The sequence below is a fragment of the Dermacentor silvarum genome, chromosome 7 (genome assembly GCF_013339745.2).
Source record: "Dermacentor silvarum isolate Dsil-2018 chromosome 7, BIME_Dsil_1.4, whole genome shotgun sequence".
Lineage (NCBI taxonomy): Eukaryota > Metazoa > Arthropoda > Arachnida > Ixodida > Ixodidae > Dermacentor > Dermacentor silvarum.
Genome location: NC_051160.1, coordinates 83,281,440 through 83,307,047, shown reverse-complemented (window position 1 = coordinate 83,307,047; position 25,608 = coordinate 83,281,440).

Sequence of the window (25,608 nt, the reverse complement as noted above, 5' to 3'; positions counted from 1 at the left end):
TACAGCCTTTAAGGGAGCACGGCACAGAACGCGCGTTTGTTCTCCGCCGTGCGTTCACTCCCCGTGAAAGCGCGCGTCCCTCGCGCCCTTTCACTCGCACATACAGCGTTCGGCGCCGCGCTCCTGTCCCCATCGCCACGGAGCTGCCCGGGATTTCGAAGAGGCGCTCACCCGCTTGCGCCCTGCAGCAGACGGCCGCCTGCCTCCTGGACGAGACCCTCGGAGACCACCTCCTGGTGTACGTCGATGGTTCGGTGGTACCGGACACCGGCTCTGCCACGGCGGCCTGCACGGCACCAGCCCTGCAGAAGAGCAGGCAGTGTCGACTGCCCAGACACGCCAGCTCGACTGCAGCGGAGGTGGCAGGCCTCCACCTGGCCGTCGACCTACTCTCTGAGGAGCTGCCTGGGGTACCAGCGGCCATCCTCTGCGACTCCAGGGCAGCCCTCCTCGGCCTGCAGAGGCCAGAAAGCGCCAGCCTTGGAGTCGCACTGCTGTCTACCCGGCTGACAGCGCTGCAGGACGCAGGCCACCCGGTGTCCCTGCACTGGATCCCCGCCCACGTAGGGATCCCGGGCAACGAGGCAGCCGACACCCTGGCGAAGGACGCCCACCACACCACTGTGCCCCTCAGTCGGGCCGTGACGGAGGGCGACTTCACAGGACTGAGGCTGCGGCGACACCTGGCGACCCACCACCCAGACAAACGGGTGGCACTGGGATGCCCCCCACGACCACTCCCCCAGCGAGGCCTGGCTCGCAGGGAGACCTCGCTCCTTCTCCGGCTCCGCATCGGCTGCAGCTGGACGGCAGCACGCAGCTACAGACTGGGACGAGCGACGTCCCCGGCCTGCAGCTCCTGCGGGGAGCCGGAGACGATCGAACATCTCCTGCTGGCCTGCCCGGCGTACCTCCAGCAGCGGGGCCCACTCCTGCAGGAGTTCCGCCGCCTGGGCCTCCCCTGTGGCAAGGAGGAAGATCTCCTCTTCCCCGGCCGACACCACCTTTCTGCACTTCGAGGCGTCGTGGAGTTCCTTGACTCGTCAGGACTCTCCGCACGCCTCTAAGGACATTTCTACAAGCGGGAAGGCCTCACGGCCTCCCACTCCACCCCGGGCCTGACCGGCCTGGCACAACACCCCTGCAGACTCTGTAGCACACCAAGGCCTTCCATCTCGGCCTGATACGTGCCGCCTATGCCTGCCGGTTTTGCTTCGCCCAGCCATGGCGTCTCCACTCTATCCCTTCTTTCGCTCCCACTTACCCCTCCCCGTTGGCGCTGAGCCGTGCTCCCTCAAGGGCTGCAGAAGATAGCGCCAACCTTTCCCTTTCCCTCAAGAACCACTTACCGCGGCGCGCGGCGACGATTTCATCTCCATTGACGTCATACGGAACCTCACGGCGACGGCGACGGTGACGCCGACGGCAGAAATCTGCTTTGGAGTGTCCATATAATTGCTATCGCAATAAAATAGAATGCAATAATGTAAAAAACAAGTTCCCTCGACGCGTTTCGGACCCAGGACCCCACATTCATGAGCTCAACACTTTTCTGCGACGGCATAAAACTCCTTTTTCAGGGGCGAAGCACCTTATCCCGATGCGCTCGGACTGTCGGCGTCTCCTGTCGTCGCCATCACGGTAAGCAAGCGGCAGGCGCTCAACACGAGAGCATGCCGAGCGCTCCCGCGTCCGTCGTCGTCGTCTTCCACAGCTGTCTACATTGCCGTTCATCATACCAGCGTAGAATTTCACTTCTCTTCGGTCGTCGTAATGGGGAGGTCGCCTTTACGGGGTTATGAGCCATTGGTTAAGGCAGTATATGAGCCCATTAGCGGTGCATCACTGCATGTTTCGCACCTTCCCAGGTTTCACGTTAGTGGAGCTGCATTTCGCGCAATGGGTCATTTGACACCTACGCATTAAATTTTATTCACCGCTCAAACGCAGCCTGCGACTTTCTTTTTTTTACAAGGTATTTATTCCAATTGAAATATTTCTTCATTGTGTCACGAAAAAGTTTTATAAATATTTATTCACGATGTTGTTGCCGCCGCAGTTTTATCGATAAATATGCATAAGAATACGAGGAAATAATGTACTTGCAAGCTTTCCTTGAACCCGTGACACCCAATTTTATCCTAGAAAGCTTGACATCCGAAATATTGGACGTCACAATCGCTGCATTACCGACAACAGTCGCGGCTGCTAGTACGCGCAAAATGGTTAAAATACTGATTTTTAAGTGGTCACGTTACTGAGTAATAGGTTTTTTTTTCTGAAAGAGTCTAGTAGTAATGTGTATTAAAATCGGTCGCATCGTTTATTAGCCCTAACAAATGCATATAATAAGTGTACGTGTTTACTTCACCAAATGATTAAAAAAATAATTCTCGCAGTGACTACATTGCCCCCTTTTGTTTCCAGTACCCAAGTGAAACGACATCCACAGGCAGCGTTCGCCTTGCTTCATTAACTTTTCTTTCTTAGGATATGGTCTCGTCTTTTTTTTCCCATTCCTGATTTGCAATCTCCCGATACAGCTTCCTAAAAACAAGAAGGCCTCTTTAAAAAATTCCGTGAATGTTATCTGCAGTGAGAATTTATTTTCACATTCCGATGAGATGTGGCGATTATTTTTCTTGGGCGACACTATTGGTTTACGATGGCATTATTTGCTTGCACCTCATTACGCAGCAAGTCGAGCGGTGGATGTCGTTTGTTTCCGCTTTTCTTACAACACATAAACGAGGGCCGTTATATATACTTTATAGCCTCATAAGGCGTTGCATGACGCGAAACCCGACGACCAAAAATGACACATCGATGCGAAGAAGTTAGGGAGGGTGAATGGAATTATGGACGGAGAAATTGATGGCCGCTTTCAGTGGCCCGCAGTCGAAGCATGCGCATAGCTACCGATGCACTTTGGAAGCAAATTGTTTACATTCCCACGTTCGTTCACGCGTTAAACCTTGTGACGAGCATGCTTAATAAAAGCAAAAACCAAAGTGACTTCGCGAAACAGTTTTGAGGTGCCTTTACCAATGGCTTCAAAGAAAAGCAAAACCTTTTTTTTGGGTGTGTCTGTGCTGTTGCCGTTGTTAAACGCTCGGTCATAATGGCTTTTCTGCACACGTGAAAATATTTAACGAAATGATATTCTGCGATGCGCGCAGCAAGCATTATTTTGTTCGTGTTTTTTGCGGTAATGCCAAAATTGTCACAATTTCTTGCTGTTTCGAATACTAGAGTGTATATTGTTTGAAATTATCTTATCGAGGTCGATGTTTGAGCCCTGGAAATACTTGGTACGATTTTATTGCAGTTATAGCCCGCATATTCAACAAAAACAAGTCAAAATACATAACTTCTGGTTTCCCCGAGATATTGATAGCATTCTGTTCGTTTTAAAGTATTTATGCATGCCACATGGTACGCCTAAAGGAATTTTAAGTTATTCGTTCAATTTCAGACTAATAATAAAATTGCACTTTCGAAAAGTTCATAATTCCCCCAATACCTTCTATTCGTTCTTTACCATACAAAACGAAGGAAAAACTGTCGCCTGACAGATGGCCAGCTCCGAAACTTCAACACACCTACCGGCCTTTAAAAACTGAAATTTGTCTGCGCGATTACAATTCAATATTCAAACAATCGCGCGAACTAAATATCAATATTTCGAAGACACTGTTAACGCTCTTTTTCTGAGTAGTGAATTCGGCCTGTTTTGTCGATTGTTGATAAGCTTCCCACTTCGAGATGGCTGTGCCTCGACCTTTGTATAATATTAGTGTAATAATATTAGTGTAATATTACAAAAGGTCTGCCTAAAGCATTGGACACCAAACTCATGAAAGATTGGTATATGATACCGTCAAATTCGCGATAGGTGATGTTTCAAAAGAGCGCAATATTCATATGGTGCACAACAGTGGAAGGACAAAAACAGTAGTAGATATTCTGCAAGGATCTTGTGCATCAACTTTCGGTATCACATGAGTCGAGACTGGTAATTGCTGTGAAGGCTCCTAATATTGCTGGTGCCTTTCAGAACAACTTTAGAAAGTGTCTCTAAGAAAGAGGAAATACTCCTTAACTAAATGCCATATAAGGAGCACTGTGACATAGTCATCTCGCTGGTAAGGATATCGATTAATATCAATTGAAGCAACCATGGAATATGTAGTCTTGTTTCATAATATTGATCGGGTGTATACTGAAGGCTCAGAAGTATTAAGAAAAGCAGCCAGAAAGAATGAATAACGAATACATTAAATTTTTGATCGAGTTTATGTATTAAAAGCAAACGAAAGTGACAACGATAATAGCAAGCATGTGCGGTGGTCGTTGAATGTAATCTCATAAATTTAATTGCTACGGTATTTACACATGAATCACTTCCCATAATTCAGCAATTGCTGGCACCCACGTCAACTTAAGATTGTATAACAATATTCACGTCCAGCGTCACACTCTAACTTAACGTGCCCTTCTGGTGTTGAAATCCTGAAGCAGACACCACGAGCAACATAATGCTTGTGAGAAGGCTGGCCACAAACACAATGATATCACCCCACAAGAGACATTTATATTGTTTTGTTTACAAGCCAAACGAAGGGTTGCGCAAAACGTGCTAGCAGCAAGCCACTGCGAAACTTGCTGAATTGGGATTGTCCTAGACACGAGGCAACTGGCAAATGCATCATGAGTGCAACACCTCGACAAATCAAGCTATCGGCACTGGACGATTACATTCGACTTCGACAGATTAGTCAAAAAGATGTTTCACTCCTGTGGACGAAACCCACCGAATTCGTATGCAGTGAAGACTCACCACGACATCGTCTCCTTGGGAACCCCGTAGGGGGCATACACATACGGCCCTAAGGCTTAAAGAAATCGGTTTCTTTTGTGTTTTTTTAAGATAGATGTTACGAATGTGCAGTGTGGACGGCAACACCGACGAAGTTTTGGGTACAGCAAGCGCTTGATGCACGAGAACGATAGCCTGGTAAATGTAGACAATGTTGACCGACACGACGGTACGCGCCGTGTCGCAGAGTACGGCTGCAAAAGGAGCAACGGCAGTGGGGCATCACGTACCTGGATAACCGTTTCAGCTCAACACAGCCCCTGCTTTTTACCCGGTTCCAGTGTTCGAACAACTCACCGCGGTAGCTTTGTGGCTGTGGCATTCCGCTGCTGCAGCACGAGTTCGTGGTTTTGATCACGCCTGCGGTGGCCACATTCCTTTGGGGGCGGAATGCAATAGACACTCGTGCACTGTGCATTGGGTGCACGGTAAAAGACTCCAGGTGGTCCAGCTTGATCCGAAGTTTGCCACCACAGTGTGTCTCATTGTGAGATTATGCTTTTCAACGCAAACATAAATGCGCACACCTGTTCTTTCGAGCACAGTGGTTAGAATAAGCAGTTGTAAATGAGGTTTGAGTTGATGGACAACAAGGGCTGTGCCGGCTTCATTGCTATAACCTATCCACAGAGGTTCATACACTAGGACGCTCTGTGGGCATGCGCCTACCCTCACTAGTTTCGAAAGTGCGCTCCGTGACACGGCACTGACGTATACGTGTCGTGGTCGATGCTTCCGTGACATTAAAATATTACAGAGCCTCACAATTTACGACTGCTGCCTATACTATCAAGGTACCTGAACAGATTCCGGGAACATGTGACTTGGCAAGCTCATCATAATGCCCTACGCAAACTTTTGCGTGGGTCGTTAACGTTATCGGATGCATCCAACTATGGCTGGTGCTATGTAGGTGTAGATGTGGAGCCTTGACTTTAGTGGCACATACCTACTCTAGAGGATAGGCCATGAAACAGGTAGCTAAATATAAAAGAAGAAAACATAATTCTGAAAGATTGTAAACGAAATTTATCAATGGAGAGATGGAAGATAATTTATAGATATAGCTAAGCATTTTATTAGAATGAAGGAATAAATTCAAGCCAAAAATACGGCTAATATAAATCAATTTTGTAGATAGATAACGAAAGCCTAAGTTCTGATATCATAGTCAAAATCTCATTGACCCCGCAATAAAAATATTGGTTGGCTCTCCGACGGTAGATCACTGGCCTCATGAAGGAAACTCTCTTTATCTCGCAGCATTGCACGTGATCCTCTTCCCCAATATAACGGATATCACATGTTTGTTCCTGCTCTGCCGCATCGGAAGAAAAAGAGATATTGGATGCTGGACCTGGTCTCTAAAATTATACTATAGTGGAGATGCATCATATTCTAAGCCGCCGGCCATAGGGGAGCAATATAATGGGGCAATACGTAGATAGACACCAATATTACTATACTTTAGCTAACTCTCACAGTAAAACGTAGCCTCCAGGCTGAATTATATGTATTGCATTTAGTATAATTTGGTCGATTTAAGTACAATTGATGAAAGCCGCGCGACTATCATTCGGGTCTATCGTGCGTTGGCCGACATTGCAACGTTACCAACACCGTCGCATAAAGGATAACCATAAGTGCTTTTAGATAATTCGCTATCTCTCTTCGAATTACCTTTTTTGCTTTCACGTGCTATATTTTCCAAATAAACCAATTACTACAAGTGTGTTCCTAGCTCGGGGAATTTCATGAGTTTGTAGCTTCTTTCCTTTCCTTTTTCGGAATTAGTGATCCATGACAGAGATGCCTGGCATTCAGTTTGGGAAACTCTCGTCGCCTCTTGGATGCCCTGCCTTACTGTAGTCTACTGCCTAACCGTTTCTTTTACGCGCATCTACTTGTCTTACCTGACAAGTACTTACCCATTTTGCTGCCTGCATAGAAGCTTCTAGTCAGTGGCCGGGACTGGAGCTTGCGCTAGTTGGTGCAACTGGAAGCCCACGATGTACTAGAGCGGAAACACTCAAGAAAGCCCCGATGTTTACCCGCGTCCTCATTAGAGTGAGTGTTTTTCGGGCGCCTTCGGCGACCTGTTTTCAAGCGTAAGCAATACATCTCTCCGCTATCAATCATGCTAATTGTATACAAATGCCCAATATGGTTCGCTTTATTATTCAATAATACTAAAAGTCTAACGAAGTAAATGTTTCCTTGGTCATCACTGGCGTTAGACTTCAGTTCTATGGCCATCTTTGCAGCTCTCGGTACTATAATTTGTGCTCTAGCGAGAAAACTCGCCTGAAGAGTGGCTGTCTATGCCACCATATGAATGCCCTTTCGCTAGAAAAGGTCGATTGTTATTGCTTTGTTAACGCCTATGTTAGACGAACTCTAAAGTACCGTTAGAAAGCGTGTTCTGAAGCTTGCTTAGCCAAGTCATTGTATTTAATCTTATCATGTCGCACACTGTTGCACCCCTTAGGTTCTTGGACAAAAAATAAACATCTTGTACAAACTACTCTAGGAATCGCACAATAAATTTCCAGCCAAAATCAAGCATTGAACACGCAAATGACTGACACACAACGAATGCCGAACAGGAACTGACATATATTTAGCATTTAGCTACCTTGGGCAGCAAGCGTGACAAACCTCATTACTAGCCGAGCCTGTGTGGTACTCGTCCTCTATATGCTACGCCTTAGCTTTTTTTTAATGATACTAACAGATGCATTATAATGCAGTTATCTCGGCCATTTTTTAATGCAGAACGTATCAAAGGCCAGTCTATTTTGTTCTGCTTGAAAGCTAGCTTACAAAACATGTTCTCTAACAGTACGCGACATTAACAACTTTGGCAGTGATCAACTAGACGTTCGGCCTTGCTGTTTCCTCTAAGAACCCGCTGTCTTCTCTTGTAGGGCCCTTGTAGTCTCAGTTCTTTAGCATCTAATACTCGAGAGTGAGAATGCAGCTGCACTACATTGGTGTAAATCAGAACGAAAAATAGTATTCTTTGTTGTCTTTTCCATCGATGAAGAAGGAGACAACTACATCAGCACCACTTTTGTTTGTATCTAAACAAAAACAATGAGTACCTAGTCAGAGGAAGAGTCACTACCGTGCTTGGTTATAATTCCCGTTCGTATGTGTACTTTTCCGGTGTACCGCATTGTAAATAACAGGCCAGTTGGCCAGCGCTTGTGTTGCCTCTGATCTCTTTGAGGTCTTTTTAATTTTGCCTTGGTTACATGTTTCACAAATCTATAAATCATATAGGCAGTCTAACGGTTGGCTATAGGAGATACAATAATGAAGGTAAACTACATACCAATACCTTCAATAAACGATCTATGCTTCAAACTCAAACCGTGCTTACGCAGGTGTACATGTGCTTTTTAAGAAACAACATTTGTGACACAGGGGGGTCATGATATGAATGAATAACAAAGAATTCTTATTTGATTTGTTCTTTTCTTTCGTGGTTTTGATGTAATTTATATTCAGTACTTGAAGACAAATGCATTAGAAGACAACTCTACTTTGCTTTATACTTATAGATCGGTTGCGTGCAAATATATTCATATTTGAAGTTGGCGCCTACTATGTCCATTCTTTCATTTCAGCTGCGGACATCTTCGCACAAAAACAAATCTGATTGCATTGGTGCTGATTGCGCAGCTGATTGTTTTGGTGGCGAGAGAGCTGTTTTTTTTTTTTCTGAGCCAAGAGTCGGAGCGCCACTGTTGTCCGCAGCGTCTACCTCCTAGACTGGCGCTCTGTACGAAATCAGCTGGGTATTCGTAATTGTGTCTCGAAGCCCGCCTCCGAAGGCAAAATTATCCGACCGTGACAACACTGACCATTTTTATCTTGGAACACAAGCGCTCTAGAATTATTTCAGACAATCAGCTGTCTGTGGTTATTGTCTTAAATTTTGAACGATTTTCCTAAAGTACCAAATACGATGTATACCATATTTGCGAACCTAACTTTTATTTACAAATTAAATAGTTGCTAATTACGCAATAATTGACCATATTTGTCCGCGAGAAATGTGTCGCTCAAACTATATAATGCAGCCGCGCAAGCACCACTTGAGGAGTTAGTGTGGAAGGACGTTTTCCAAAAGTTGCTGATAGATGTAATTTAACTTTCGAGGCAATATGTTCGTGCGCTGCTACTAAAGTGCCCGTTTCTGCGGCAAGCGTCTGCGAAAGATGAAAGAGCGAACGCGGAGCACAGCGGGGGAAGAAAGACGCGAGGATGAAAGCAGAGAGAAGGGTGCAGCGGAACCATGGGGCGGAAAACAGAGGAGGAGGGTATGGCGAAAGCGTGAGAAAAACCATCGTCGCCATCGTCGCCCTAATGCGGTGACGATGACGCCAGCGTAGCGCGGGTTTCGGGAAGTCTGTCTGCGGCGGCTGCTATGAATCGCACCTACGCGTCACTCACGCGCTGGCTCTGGCGATCTCCGGATTAACGAGGCAGTCACGCCAGACTTCGCTCCGTTTGCAACGTGCCGTACGAGACAGATTGTCCGCGCCAGCCATTACATCGCGAAGTGAAAACACGTATTAGAGCTGCGCGCAATTGCGCATTAGGGAGTATCGTAATAGTCGGCGAATGTTTGTTGTTGTGTCTAAGGTACATGCATAAATGTAGCGTCCTTCCTGTTCTTGATACAAATCACAGTATAGTAAAAAGCATCTAAGTATAATATCACAATTTGCCATTACGAATATTTTTAAGTATGGAGATAATCTGTTTCACAGTTTTGAAAGCACGAAAAGGAAGCAACAATAAAAGAAGCTGCGGCAAGCGCAAGTATAATTGCAAATGAAAAATCTGCGAGTAAAAATGGAGCTTTTCATAAAAAAAACTTACTGATGAATCACCGGAATACAACTACAAATACAAATAGAAAAATTGGAAAAATAGAATAGAAAAAGCTTTCGTGCCAGGAGCTTTCCCTCTTCGTTGCACTCTGTCGTTGGTCATGCACGAGGTAACGCAGCAGCATGTGCTCCAGCGTAAAGCTTTCTGGATGACTGCACAAATGTATCCAGCGTAAACGTGAACGTTTTATTCCACCTTGTGGATGATAGTGCGACTATACGTACCTTGCCGCTGTGTTGAAATTTTGCTAGATTAAAGATAGTAACGAAAGCACTGCAGCTCAAATAAATGGTCTCCTTTAAAGGTCGATGTCCGTTCTTCCCCCAATTTGTTTCAAAATTGCCGTTCCTACCAGAACGTTTCCTTTATCTTGTTATAAAAGAAAATCTGCTTCACATATATTCAAGAAAACCACGTACAGGACATTCAAATCAAAGCTATTGCAACTTTAATTGGAGGACTCCCTACCTGCTCAAATGATGCTTGCATGGATGGTTTATGTACTTTCGTGAGTCAAATATTTGTGAACGAGCAGGGTTAGAGATAAACAATTAGCAAGCATTTATAAATGCTGTGATTACGATTTTTGAACGTTACATACATGAAGACATCCTATTCGAGAATAACCCTATATTAATTGTTTATTTTAGAACGATTGTGATCCCAAATACAACTGCAATTAAATCTTGCAATCGCAGCAATAATTTTGAATCCAACACTGGGAATCTCCGCACAACGACGAACCCAACCTACACACCGCTTAAAGCGGTTAGTGGCTGCTTCTCAAAAAAATCTCCAGCCCATCCCCTGTCGAGAAAATGGGGGAAAGCGAAGCTGGTCGTGTGTGTATCTGACCTTCGTCAGGGTAACGTTCGGAAGTCGTCGCCTCGAAATTCTCTGATCGTCGCTGACGGCGGGCCTCCGCTTCGAAAGCCCTCTCCTCAGGATGCTCTGCTCGTCGCTGAAGGCGGGCTTTGGCTTCGGAAGCCCTAGCCTCGGGATCGTCGGCTCTTCGCTGACGGCGAGCCTCGGCTGGGGAAGCCCTCACGCTAGAATCGGCACGTCCGATGACGAGCCCTTTTCCTAGCGAGTTCACGCCGGCGTTCATCAAACGCAGCTTGCTCCTTTGCAGAACGCACCACGCCGAAATTGATCTGAGGCGAGGGAAGCCCGGAGGAGCGCGCGCCAACCCGCTTTCCTTCCATGTCCCTCCTCGCGACATCACCAAACGAACCTGATTGGACGCGCATGTGTCACGTGATCTGCGTGTAATGTGATCCGTGATCAAGCGTGTAGCATATCCAATGCGGGTGTGCGAAGCACCGTGCTTGCTTTCTTTTTTTTCATTTCTTTCTGTCTTCCTTCCTTCCTTCCTTCCTTACTTTATTTCTTCTCCCCGGTATGTGCCATTGAGCTTGGACCCTTTCTGCACAATCGCCAGGATCTGTGTGCAGTCGATTACTTCCAAGAGCAGCCGAATGCCTAAATTGCTGCAAAAAAAAGAGTGGTCTTGTGCTAACTTTATTGACTGGTTATGATAACGTATCACATATAAGAAGCAAAGCATGGCATGATAAAGCAGAAAAAGTATCTTCCGATACTATCCTATATCAGCGTACTTGTAGTATCTATAAGATAATGCGCGAGTTCGCGCGTCGGGAACACAGTGCCTTTAAGTAAATAAATGGTTGCCGGTCACATATGAATTTTAATACTTACAGATAGGGTCACTGACGTTTGAAAAATATGTGCTTAGCTCCGATATGAATGCGATATTAAGAGTTGCAAGCATTTAGCTAAGATAAACTGAGTGTCCTTTCGCACGTGCACGTTTGGTGTCGCCGCATTATCGTACTTTACCGAAGATATCGCGTTTGCTATAGCGCATTTTGCATGCAAGTCAGAAACTTCACGCCATGTAGGTACACGTAATTGCGTTATCTTACTGATGTCATGATAGGAAAGCAAGTGCCACTTCAATAGAGATACATTTTCTAATACTTTGCTATTTACAGGGATAGTTAGGTGTTGTTTGACTCCAAATTTCGCTCCTTGTACGTCAAGTACAGCGCAGTATCCTCAACCCAGTGCAGCCTCGTTGAAGTGCAATAGATCGAAACACTTTTGGTGCAAAGTAGCTATTTCTATTCGTTTTCTTTTTTGTATGATCGACTAGCTTGGTAACCGATAAGTTAATACAAGAATAGCGTAGCTAAGTGGTCGGATCTTGATGCGAACATATAGCTCTGCTGAATCTCTGAGAAATATCAGTTTATTGCACGTTCAGAATAACAAATGGTTGCATGAAGGAATCCGAACAATTTCAGCGGCAATGGCAACAGTATCATGCATTTATTGCTGACCCATAGCAACCATAATCCCTGATTACGAAACACTGAGGTGGTAAGTGCAATCTCTTGTTAAGAGACAATAGGAGAAAACAACGCATCATTAGCTATCTCTACATCGGGAGAGGCAAACTCGCCGAATTTGCGGATTTGCACCCCACTATCAATCTAAAATGATGCCCTGTGTAAACAATCACCCTCACTAACGTTCCGTTTGAGCTTTTTTCGGTTGAAAGCGTTGGATAAATGGCGAATATTATTTCACCAAGAAAGGGAAATCAGCTCTTTTACGCATTTACTCAGGACGTCGTCCGCTACCGACAAGGCTAAGCCAGAAGGTTCTCAATGGAGGCACGGACACGTGTTCAAAGACGGCAGCGTTCATGCGGCGGTGCTTCCAATGTTCATAATTGTCTGGAATAAAGTCCCGTTTCTGAAAGCCGAGAGCCGGAATACAGCACTTACAAGCTTAACCCAGATTCTACGTTGGGGTTCTGTAGACCTGAATCTGTTACGCTAGCACCGCCGACTAGAACCAAGTGAACTTAATTTCAACCTCGTCGCCAGCTGTCGGCGCTGCGTGCTGTGCTGCGGGATTGATGTCGGGGCAGCTAACGACAGAGGCCATGGCTTGCAAACACTGGTGGCAGGTTTTCGATAAGAACCGGCACAGTGTTATCGCTGTTGTTATTCTGCTTTTTTTACAATTGCCGGAGAGCCTGGCAAACGATGGAATCCACATAAAAGCGCTACAAATTCTTGTCTATTGGCAACCAGGCGCTGAAATTTGGCGCGCCAGCAGTAGCACCGTAACACATAGCCCAGAGACCCTTGGCAACAGTTTGCAGCAGCACATGCTGCGATTTCGCGTCAGCTGATTGACCGATTATCTTGAGGTATACGTGTGTCCAGATTCTGGCCTGACTGAGAACTAGCGAGGTGGAACGTATGAGCGCATGGCCATTGCTTAGCCGGATGCATAGAGCTACAGAAAACTTTGATACAGGTGCGTGTATATTTTCATCCAAAATGTACCATTTTCTTGGCCTCCATTTCGGATGATGTAACCGTATTTCATCCGTGCACACAAGTTGCCGTAGCGTCTCCGTCGCCAGTGCTCGATCCCCTTAAGGAATGATCTACGTCAAATAGGGGGTTCTTTTTGTCAAGACATACAGCACTGATTTTCAAATATAATTATATCTTCGAACAGAAGAGTGTTAAACGAACCTAATTAAATAGCGTTGTCTTCGTGTACGATTGTCTTCAAGTACCTAATAAAGATTGCTATATTCGTTAAATGAAGAATGCTAATTTAGTTATTCCTGTTAGTTTTTCATTATTTATTCCACGTGTCCGCAAGAATTGTGCCCTCTAAAAAGCATACACCCCATTTGCAAGCTGATCTTATCATATTATTAGAGACTTTTATTAAAATTACTATTAATTTAACTTTGAATTAACCCTCCATATTTGGATCGAATGTTTTTGTGTTCACGTTATTAGCGGTGCATGGCGCTAGCAAGAGTCATGCTGTTGGGAGTAGAAGTGCGAGAAAGTAAGGCTATAAATTTTCTATCAATATGGCGTAGCTTAAACACTGTCAGGAAAGAAATCACAAACTTCCTGCAACAATTCTGGGCAGCGTTCAATCATTCAATCTTCTCCATGAAATGCGTGAATAAGAAGTCAGTGTTTCAATAAAGTTTGGCTTATGCTGATTAAATAATCTCTAGATTCGTAGCTAGGAAAAGTTAAAAGGGCCAAAATGAGCTCGAGGGTCATAACTTGTAAGATACTTGAGAGAATGAGGTTCGTTTTGAGGTAAACAAATAGTTATGGCGTCAAATAACACTTGGCTCATCACAAGAAAGTAACTGTGGTCAAGCTCACTAATTTGAGAATGAAATACCTAAAAGCACATTGGCATAAACTATCCAGCATATCTTCGCGCAATCTGGTCGTGTACTAACCTTACTTCGAACTAAATTGATACAGTACAACAGAAGTCCCAAATGCTAGCGATGTTCAAATGGAGGATGACTGTGTTATGGGCAAGTCTATATTTTCAATTCCAGGAGAGAAGTTAAGACCGCTTTGACAAGTTCTTCAAAAAGCACTATATTTTACTCACCGCAAATAAATAGAGAAGGCAAATCTCAGATTTCCGGCCAAGCATTGCTAAAGCAATTTTCATTTGTATCTCCTTCACCAACGATCATGAATTTTTGAGAAAGATGAAATCTATCAAGAAATTCCTTTTCGCAATTGCTACAAATATCACGTAATTACATTCGACGATTTTGTCATTACCAAACCCGGAAAAATAATAATGCTGATGAGCCGGACGACTGTGTATAAATGCATAATTAATACGAGTGAGGAGCCAGTTCTTTCAGACGCACACAGAAAAAGAAGCAATGCGAGACTTGAAACATTTTTAACCAGAACACGCGAGCATCGACCGCGCTAATGCCGCGTCTCACACTGAGGAATTCGGCGGCAGCAGCGACTAGAAGTTTCCTTCGCCGAGATGCCGCGTCGTTCACATTGCTCGCTCACCGCGTCGCCGGAGCTCTAGCAAAACCGCAAAAAAAGGGGGAAAAAAGCAACAAGCGTGCGCGACATTTTAGCACCTGCGCCACCTGCCGAGTATGCGCCCACTCTACGTTATTCCGGACGTCCCCACACGCCACACGCTTTCAGCGCGCGCTCAGAGTTTGCGTGCTCTTCCTTTCTTTTTAGTTTTCGCAGATACGCCAGGATAAAGGAAACGATAGTTCTGAGATTCCTGCCGAGAGCATTTCTGGCTACGTGTCAAGAGCAGAAGAGGCATTTGCCGGAAAAGCGACGACGATGCCGGTGATGGTCCGGCCGACTCGAAAGGCTCGCGCTCTGATTGCTTCCACTGTGTTCCGCAGATGGGGTTTCCGGCGGCAGCGGCGACATAACCATATGCATGCAGCCGATCGGCGCAAAGAGGACCTTGTCGGTGGATCTCGCCATCAACGACTAGGATCTGCCATGCGCCTTCTATTTTTTGCTCGCATTTCTGGAACCTGCGCATGCGCCAGGAAATAAAGAATAAAAGAAGAACGGAAATTTATGAGCACGTCGGAGGTACTGTCCTTAAAGCAGAAGCTGCAGCTATGAGTGGAAATGCTTGTAGCGGCGTGGCCTGGATGTTTGCCTCGGCGCGTGACGGGGCTTCGTGTATAAAAGAAATTATGCAGGAACTTCATCTTGGGTTGTCTCAATATGCGTAAGCATTCTGCCGCTTGCTCATCTCCGCGCATACGACGCGACGTATGTTACTTACCGCGATTGACGAAGCAGTCGATGATCCAATAAATATGTACTTTATTGCCTTGTAATCTGTTTTGGCTCTTGATACGACCGTTATCCACCTTTATTGGTTGCTATCAGGCCTATCTGATTCAATTCGACCCTTGTGAACCCTTATCGGTCGTTATCAACCTTATCGAAACCGCTCCGACCCTTATCAACCTTTATCTCTCCTTATCAACCTTATCGGACCTAATCTCACCCTTATAAAACCTTATTGGTGGTTATCAACTTTATCGCACTCGATCTGACCCTTATAAACCCTTCATAACCCTTATCGGTCGTTACTAACATCGTCAGAATCGATCGGACCCTGCTCTGTTCTTATCAATCTTATCAGACGTGATCCGACCTTTATTAATCCTTATCGAACCTTATAAACCTTATCGGACTTGATGCCACCCTTATCAACCTTTATCGGTCCTGATCAACCTTATCATAAGATCTCTCGCCATTATAAGCCCTTATTGCTCGTTAAGACTGTATGCCTCCTTGTCGAACCATTATCAACCGCGATCAGACCCATATAACCCTCCTCACTCCTTATCATCTATATTAACACACTGGCCTTTGTGACAACGCAGACAATGTCGTACAGCACTCTCATATGGATCAGATATATTTGCCTTCTGCGATCATATGTGTTTAGCCAAGTGGGTAAGTTACTCGGCTTACGAGCGTTGGGTAAGAGGTTCGGAACTCCCCACCGCCAACGTTTTTAACAACGGAGTTGTTTAAGCCGGGCGTAATGTTTCGGCTGAATCAAAAAAAAAAAAAAAACCCTTGCCGAGCGATGAGTGCGTCGCCATGGCAACCGGGCGCAGCTGGCATGATGTCAAGCATCCCCGCCGCCAAGCCGTGAGCACAAGCCTCGAGCCTGCGTCGAATCCAAACTAATTGGTTCCCCCGCCCACATTTGGTGACCATAATTACCAACGGGCAATGAAACCCAATATGTAAAAACTGCACAATTCACACATTGGCTACCGAAAATCACATTCTTTGGGGGCGCGAGGGTTTACCCCCTCCCAAGCCAGCTCGCTCACAACAGACGTGGGAGGAGCCGCTGAGAACGCCAGATGAAAGACGACAGCAAGCCCTCCTCGCCTGGGCTGAAAGGGTCGCTCCTCGAGAGGGGCCATCCTAGGACTCGGGCCTGCCAGACCTTACCTGAGCAGGGGCGCTATAACGTAAAATGATTCCAAACTGTTTTTATTCCAATTTCTGCAATCAGCCTCCACGATTGGTCAAAACATTTTCGCGCCACTCCCAACTTTGCCTTTCTATCACGCGACGTCACGAAAACCACGCTAGCTCCCCATCTCATATAACGTGTACACACTGATTATGCATGATAATACCATACAAAAGAAAAATAATCATTCCTGATTCGACGCCTTTTCATCATTATCCCTGTGCTATTGGTCCAACGTGTTCTGGTTACAGCCACTTCACCTGTCTGTCCCGTGACCTCACAAAACCGCGAAAGCTCACCACGTGCAAGTGACGTGTTGGCGAAAAAAATGCATTAAATTGCCAAACAAGAGAGTGAAACGTGATAGCATCCAAAGATCCCTGACTGCTACTCATAGTTCCTGCGACTGCAGCTTATGCAACAGTAATGGTTACTGGCAAACACTGGCAGTGAACGCTATGCACGTAGGTGAGCTTTCTGGTGGAAACGCGGCCTCTTGCGTGGGCCGATCCCAGAGATTGTGCACAACCGTGCCAAAGAAATTCCATCATTTCCAGGTTTCCGTATTTGTTTCGCACTTTTCATATTTCAGTCTGAGAAGCTTTAACATAAAAGGAATGCGCTGTGGGAGTTTTGTTTCATGACATTTGATTGTGGATTGCCATTCTCAAAATTCTGAGGAATAGCTTTGCCAAGAATGCAAGACAAGGTATGAGCAACATTAATGATAGAATGGTGTATCATACCCACGGAGTAAGATAAACAGGAGCGCCGACTCCGCCGCCGCGCAACGCATTCGCTCGGGACAAACCATGTAACGTAAATTATGCATCGCGTAGCGCCATCTGTCGAGGCGCGTGGAAAACACTCAACAGCTTGCTTCCGTGTGCGCATGCGCTGAGTGGCGGAGACCGGCGGCGACGGCGCCGCAGAACCGGCAGCGCGGCACCCGTAGAGCGTGTTGTCTGCTACAAACGTGGACCCTCGGCCGTCTCAATTTGAAAGCAATCAAACACAAAAAATATATGCGCACAAATAATAAAAGCGCAAATAAACATGCGGTAGCGCTTTTATGCACGCATAGAAAGCATTTTTAGATGTCTTTAGAGGAAACAGACCATAAATGATGCTGTACAAAAAGACACAACAGAAGTAAATGTTTTTCACTCCTCTACGTCTGCGCGGAAGCGAAGGTGCGAAATTTTCGTCTTCCTCGCTTTGTTTACCACGTCTGCAGTATGTTTATTGATGCCTGACGGAACAAGGTATCTTGATACTTGTGCGTGAAGAGACTGAGCAACAGGACAGTGTTTTGTTCGCGGCTGTAAGTCTGGGTATGGCAAAGGACGCGAGAAGTTTTCGCTCTTCGTGGCGCCATCTGGTCTTCAACTACTGCACCAGTGGCGTCAAAAAATTCCTGAATGTAAGTGAGCACTTAAAGCAATGGACAAAATATGTACGCGACAATTCGAGAAGCAGCTTATTCTTGATAGTTACTTCAGCAAAGACAAAGGTGATGTCCTACTAGATGTAAAGAAAGTGCCTCGACTTCGAAGCGGAGCCGTTCCTTCAATTTGTTTAGGGAAGCCTGGCGTAGCTCAATGATGCTGAATGCCAGGAGGAACCAGAAGACGCCAATGCGGAAGTACGAGAGGAGCTCAATTTAAATTTGTCTACAACTACACACAGTGCAGGTGCCTTTCCTTATTTAGAGACATGCCGTAATGTAGAGAGAGAGAGAAAGGGAAAGAAAGACAAGGAGGTTAGCCAGTGTAAATACCGGCTGGCTACCCTGTAAATTCTCAGTCTCGCCTTCGAGATGATTCCCCCAGTTATGCAGACACATAATCAGAGCTTCTCTTGTGAAATAATGAGCAGGAAACACTGGTAGGAATTCCCAATTATTATGTTTAATGAGAATGTGGCGATTCTGCTCGCAAGAGAACCGGGCGACACGAAAAGCACCGCGAGAAACAAAGAAGATAGCGAAGCATCTTAGCACTTGATGCGTGCTCAGATAAAAAAGAGTGATAAACGACAGCTTTTTCATAAAAACTTCTTTTCGCTGTCGTCCGTCATTGCTTGAGACCACCCGAACTGTTGTTATATCGTCTTACGATTTGCTATAGTTTTTCTTTCCGTCTTAGTTTCCGTAATTTGTTTACTTTCTGTTCCTGTGCCTAGTAAAGTTCCATGTGGGCCACCGGACAAATGCCCTGCATTTGGCCTGTATAAAATAAATTAGATAAAATGATACATGACTTATTTCTCCTGCTAACGTCACTCCGTGAACCGCAAGAGCTATGTGCGCTACAGGCGTCAGGGCGTGCGCGGAGCAGGCGACAAAACGGATAGGCAAGCTGGCGCCGCGAGAGAGTCCCCGCGCCTTTGGTCCTTCGGTTTGTTGGGCCCGCCTCTCCGCTGCAGAGTTTTTCTTCATTCGTAGCGCCATCTGGCGAACACGCTGTGAAGCAGGAACCGGCGTTGCAGAATGTGTCCCTTCCAGACGAGCGGAGTCGGCGCTCCTGTCTTATCTTACTCCGTTATCACACCTAAACGTGGTTGGGGACGATTTCCTTGGGCGCAGGCGCCAGTGCCGACGCCGACACCGGATTTTCTGCGACACGGAGCCTTAACGCTCTCGCGTTAAAGCTGAAAATTTTTCTTAATAGCCACAGACTGCCCCGTTCCGAAAGGAATAGAATTTGGCTGCCCGCCGATCGCTCAGGCCCTCGCTACTCGCACCTGCCGGTGAGCATTTGCGCATGATAAACCGTTTTGCGTGGCAGTAAAACGTTACCGAGCCTTTTCGGCATGCATACGACATCGCTCTGCTAACTCTTCCTTGCTGAGGATCCATTTTAGCGGCATTCTTATCCTTCCGTTGCACGCCACCACGATTTTCGACCAGCCACCGCAAGGTAAGTAGGGCGAAGCGGACCAATCGGAGAAGCCGGCACCAACCTCTTCATGCGGTTATCTATTTTCACTGTGGCTCGGCCTCATCGAAACTCTTTCCACTAGAGCGTGCTCCTCGCCTCTTGCCAACCGATTAGATAAGAAAAACCACTCAGTGTAGCCAATGTTATTGTTTTTGATAATGAACAAAGGTGACCTCCTATAAACGAGGAGCGTGTTTGAGTGGGTTGTTCGGACAACGCTGCGGGACACCGCCCGACGCTTGCGTTGATGATTACGTAAATTTGACGTCAGGAGTTTGAAATATAAACAGTTTGGAATCAGTTTACGCTATAGAGCCCCATAATTCTAATAAAGTTGTTACCACCACCACCCCAAGCCCCGCGCCGCTCCCGCCCAGCCACGTATCGCTGTACCTGGCTGCGCTGAGCTCTTCTCTGCTGCGCCAAGCCGTGACGTCATTGCGCACCACGTGATCAACTCCGTCAATAGCTACTCGTGTCGCCGCGTCAAAAGAAAAAAAAAAAGGCGGCGATACCAGTAGCTGTATATAAAGGCTGACCTCCGTGTCGCGGATTCAAGCTTGGTGTCGCCATGGGTAGATCCAAGAAAGTAAGCACTCCTCGGCCGCGATTTTGTAGCGACGCCTTATGACTTATTGTATACTAATCGCATCATCCACCGCTCACGGCCGGCTGATCCCGTTGGTAACGCGAGCGCACCGTCGCTCTGACAACTGACAAAGCGCGATAAGCGCGAAAAGGCATTAGAGTGTTTTAGCTGAGCGCTTGCTGTTCGCTCCACTCAGACCGGCATATGCTAGCAAATGCCACAAACGCTTAGCGGCAACGCCATTGCGCTTGCGCACAACGCTCATACCGGCAGAGGAACGAAGACCGCATCCCTCGCTCCGCTACAAAGCCGACTAAGCGGAGCGTGACAGCGTGTTTACTTGGCCTCTTCGTCGTTTTGCAGCCGAGTTGATAGGAAGCAAAACGACGTCGACTAGCCGAGCTTGACCCCGAGTATCTCGAGAGAAGACAACAGCAGCGGGAATACCTGCGGAACAAGCGGGAATTAAGTCCTGGCCGAGCTTAGCAAAACCGTCGAATAACAGAAAATACAGCTCCGCTGTGCCTTCAGCCTTGCAACAGCAACGCCATGCAAAGCTAGCCGCCATTTTTTGCCAAATTTTTCTTTTAGAATGTATTCAGTTTTTCCTTATGGACCCCATCGTGTTACGCGTTACGGACAGGCCGACGGACCGACGCACATATTTCCGGGATGAGTCGACTAAGAATGCTTACGCATTGAAAGGCTGAGCATGTGCACTACCGAAGGGAACAGCGTAGGATATTGCATTCAAACTGAACATTGTATATGAGCTTGCGCGACAAGAAAAGACGTACACCGACCAAATCAAAGTAGAAATACCTGTTTTTGTAGATGTTGGCATGTAACTGTCATGAGTGAGTAGACAGCGTCAACGCACTGCGTAGGAGCGTCTGCTCCAAACACCATCGAGTCGCCGACAAAGACGACGATGTTGGCGGGCGGTGGCACGAGCGACCAGACGAGGGAGAAAGAGAATCGACCAATCAGTGGTCGACACGAAACCACGGGCTGTGGTACGAGGAACGAGGAGGGAGAAGAAGAGACTGGGACGCTCGAAGCGGGATCGCTCGGAGACAGGGGGCAAAGATCGCTGGTGTCGAGGTCGGTGTCGTCGGGGTCCAGACCCGAACCCGAGAGCCTCAACAGAACCAGCACGACCCCGGTTGTCCCTGGAGAGATACGCCGAGCGTAAGGCCCAGTTATTCCTGCGGCAGCTGCTGCTGCCGGCGTTCCAGTTCCTGCTGGCGTTCCTGTTCCTGTGGCTGTTCCTGTTGGCGTTCCGGTCCCTGTTGGCGTTCCTGTTGCTGTTCCTGAGCCGCCGTGCGGAGAGCAGAGGTCACCTGGGGGTGACCAGAGGCCTGGAACGACGCTGGCGAGAGGCGCCAGGGCGAAGCCGCGAGCCAGCGAACCAGTACGGGCGCCGCTCAGCTACAGCGGTCGGACTTGGGCGGTCTTCGACTCCGACAACCTTGGACTCGGACGTCCGGGTTGGCTCTAATGCGCGTCCGCGTCCCTCGCATGCCACTGCCTGCCACGTCACTACTGCCGTCAACGCAAGTGCTAGTGCACGCCGTCAACGCAAGTGCCCGAGCAACTAAGACTCGATGATTTTTGTTTCTTTGTTTTGATTGAGACTCTTCTCGCGTGGACTAACGGGGTTAATTGTACTTTTGGTTTTTATGTACTTTCTGTGTTCTGTTTAGTGTTCTGTTCTTTTCCTCCTTTTTCTTGCTTTGAATATTAAGTTTGTTTTGAAAAAGAAAATGGCTTTGTCTTTCCTGAACGGAGGCTCTGCCTCAGTGTAACAATTCACACCAGAAGAACCTGACATCACAGTAACGCATGCACCAGGCGTAAGACGCAGGGAGGGTTCGTTCATTTAGAGAGAGAGACTCTTAATTGAAAAACAGAGATAATGGCCGGCGCGTATACAACAGCTGGCATGCTACTCTATATAGGGATGAGGAATGGGATTAAAAGATTCCAGGGGAGAGTGGGAAACAAATAGAATAAAAATAAATATGAAATGCGCAAGTGGACCTGATACTAATATTAACAGGTGAGATGGCGGATAAATTTTGACTTTTCTATATGAAATGGTGAATCTTTAAAGCTTTCCGACAAGACCAATTTCTGGCAGGTATTTGAACAATAAATCCAAAACCCGCCACTGTTTTGAAGGGCCGGGCATTGGACCTAAGATGCTAGGTAATGTTAACGGATCGTGGCAAATCATGTCCATTTGTTGTTCAAAAATTGCCTCGTAGCGGTACGCGGGGCATTCTAGTAATATGTGATCCATTGTCTCTAAGTTGCCACAGTTATCACAGTAGGGGTTAGTGGTACGCCCTATACGGTACAGATAATGGTTCGTGTATGACACGTTCAGTCGAAGACAACGGTACAATGTCTCTAAATATCGAGGAAGTGGTCATTGAATTTTTGATCTCATTTCTGGGTCAATATAACCCAGAAAGTTATTTTGATGACGTGGCAGATTCCGGAGGTGGTCTTTTTCTTAATAGGCATATTTTTTTCCGTGTTTGAGGCGTCGGCTTTGGTAAAAAATATTGTTCCGAAATTGCCGTATTCGAGTACATTTCCGGCAGCTTCATCCACTTTTTCATTTCTCGAAATACCGGCATGGCCAGGTATCCATTGGAACTTGATGCAATGCCCAGCAATCTTAGCCATGTGGTGAAGATAAGCAATGACAAATGCTGCAGGTTGGTTATTACATCCCTTGCGTCTGTTCCACATACTTTGTAGGGCTGCTTTTGAATCCGTGAAAATCACCCATGCACTGGGCGCCTGCTGTCGAAGTACACACGCAAAGGCCTCCTTAATGCCATAAAACTCTGCTGAAGTAGATGATGTCACTCGCTCAAGACGAAACTAGAATCGTTGCCCTTGTAGATGAAATGTTTCGTGGCATAATTTGTAACGCCTGAACAGGAATTGAAGTAGATATGCTTCCGACAGCCTGCCCAAAGCTAGATGTAGCACGGGTTCGAGAAATATCCCTTAAAAAGTGGGTCTTGGTATGAGTGACGTGTCTGAGGTGAATTCGAAGTGCCTCCTGCGAAGATAGCTTCTGCTACAGTTCCTGAGCGGGATGACCCCTTCGGAAGGCCAAGACATATACTAGACGGCAGTTCTTCCGTGCTCCCTCAAGTTTTCTTTTGCTTGTGGGAGACAATTTATGCGGGATCGTAAGGCAATACCGTAGTGTTCCTGTGACGTAGGCCTTATGGAGGAGCACCATTGATCGACCGTTGCTGCCCCACTTTGGTACGGCTAAAAATCGGAATACGTGCGACGCCGAGGAAATCTCAGTTTTTTCACTTAAGGCGACCGTGTGAGGTTCCTATCGATCGTCATTCCAAGAAAACTTTGTGTCTTCACTTATGGAAAGGTACGACCCGCCAACACTAGTGGGTATTTTTCCATACGCCTCCGCGTGAAAGTCATAGCAATGCGTTTGTCGGGGGATAATTTCAGACCACTTGGATATAAGTAGGCCGAATATTTGCCAGCGCTCTCTGGAGACGTTGTTGGGTGGTGCTGTGGGAACGCGCTGCGCTCCAAATGCAGATGTCGTCCGCGCACAGTGCGATTCTGACGCCAAGGGGCAGGTTTCTTCTCAGATGAATGAGGACTAAATTAAATAATACCGAGCTTAACACAGCTCCTATTGGCACTCCCTTCTCGACGTCATAAAGCGCCGTGGAGCCATCCGGGGTACACAGAAATGTTGACGTCCTTGAAGATAGTCTGCAATCTATGCGTAAAACCGTCCTCCAAGACGAAGGGTTTCCGTAGCGTCAAGTATTGCTTTATGATAGACCCAGTCATATGCTGCCTTAATGTCGTGAAAATAATACAGTAGCTGTGTTTCCACAGACCAATTCCTCTACAGTTGATGAGACCAAGGTAATGACATTGACAATTGCGGACCCATTTTGTCGGAAGGCAGTCATTTCTTCCGGGTAAAATGTTGCACTTTCCAGGAACCAATTTAGTCGTTTGTGAGTCATTTTTTCGAATAGCTTGCCTACGCAACTTCGTGTGTCCTGCTGATTGTACGTATATCGCGAAACTCCAGGTACACGCTTGACTTCCAGTTTCTTTCCTGGCCAATCACATTAGAGTTCCTACGGTAAATATAGCGCTTAGTTGTTGCATACTACTGCTGATTTCGCCACTTTTACCATTATGAGGCGCTGACATGCTGTGCGGTCGATGCTCCAGTGGAGTGTATTGGTTGAACAAATGTTGCAATGGTGTACATTGCTTATTGTTTGGCATTCTCTACAGGAAATATGTACTTGAACACTCCCAATGTCAGCTAACACAGACCATGCGTTATCACAGTCTTTTTGTAAATTGGGAACATAGACGTGGGAATATGTACCTTCCTCTTTTTGGAGCAATAAACCACACCAGTTCAATTTTCAGGTTCCTCTGCTTGAGAAAACAAAATCCTACTGTGTGACATAATTTTCCTGAAAATATTTGTTCTTTTCAGCAATTTGCGCACCATTACCTTAGAATTTGTAAGTTTGCACATGTTACTACACACAGCGACAAAAAAAAGTTAGAGAAGAAGAAACCTAGAAACCAGAAAAATATAGTGCTTTGATTAATTATCATCTTCTTCAGCCTATATTTGTGTCCACTGCAGGACGAAAGCCTCACCTTGTCATCTAAAATTACCCCTGTCATGCGCTAGCTGATTCCAACTTGCACCTGCAAATTTCCTAACCTCATCACCCCACCTAGTTTTCTGCTGTCCTCGACAGCGCTTCCCTTCCCTTGGTTTCCATTCTGTAACTCTAATGGTCTACCGGTTATCCATTCTACGCATTACATGGCCTGCCCACCTCCATTTTTTTCTCCTAATGTCCAGTAGAATATCAGCTATCCCCGTTTGCTCTCTGATCCACACCGCTCCCTTGCTATCTCTTGGCGTTAGGCCTAACATTTTTCGTTCCATCACTCTTAGTGCAGTCCTTATCTTGTTCGCGAGCTTCTGTGTTAAGCTCCAAGTTTCTGCCCCATATATTAACACCGGTAGAATGGAATGAATGTACACGTTGCATTTCAACGACAGTGGTAAGCTCCCAGTCCGGATTTGGCGATGCCTGCTGTATGCACTCCAACCCAATTTTATTCTTCTGTAAATTTCCTTCTCATGATCAGGGTCCCCTGTGAGTAATTGATCTAAATAAACGTACTCCTTTACCAACTCTAGAGGCTGACTGTCGATCCTGAATTCTTGTTATCTTGCCAGGCTATTGAACATTATCTTTGTCTTCTGCATAATAATCTTCAACCACACTCTTACACTTTCTCGGTTAAGGTCCTCAATTATTTGTTGTAATTCGTCCCCATTGTTGCTA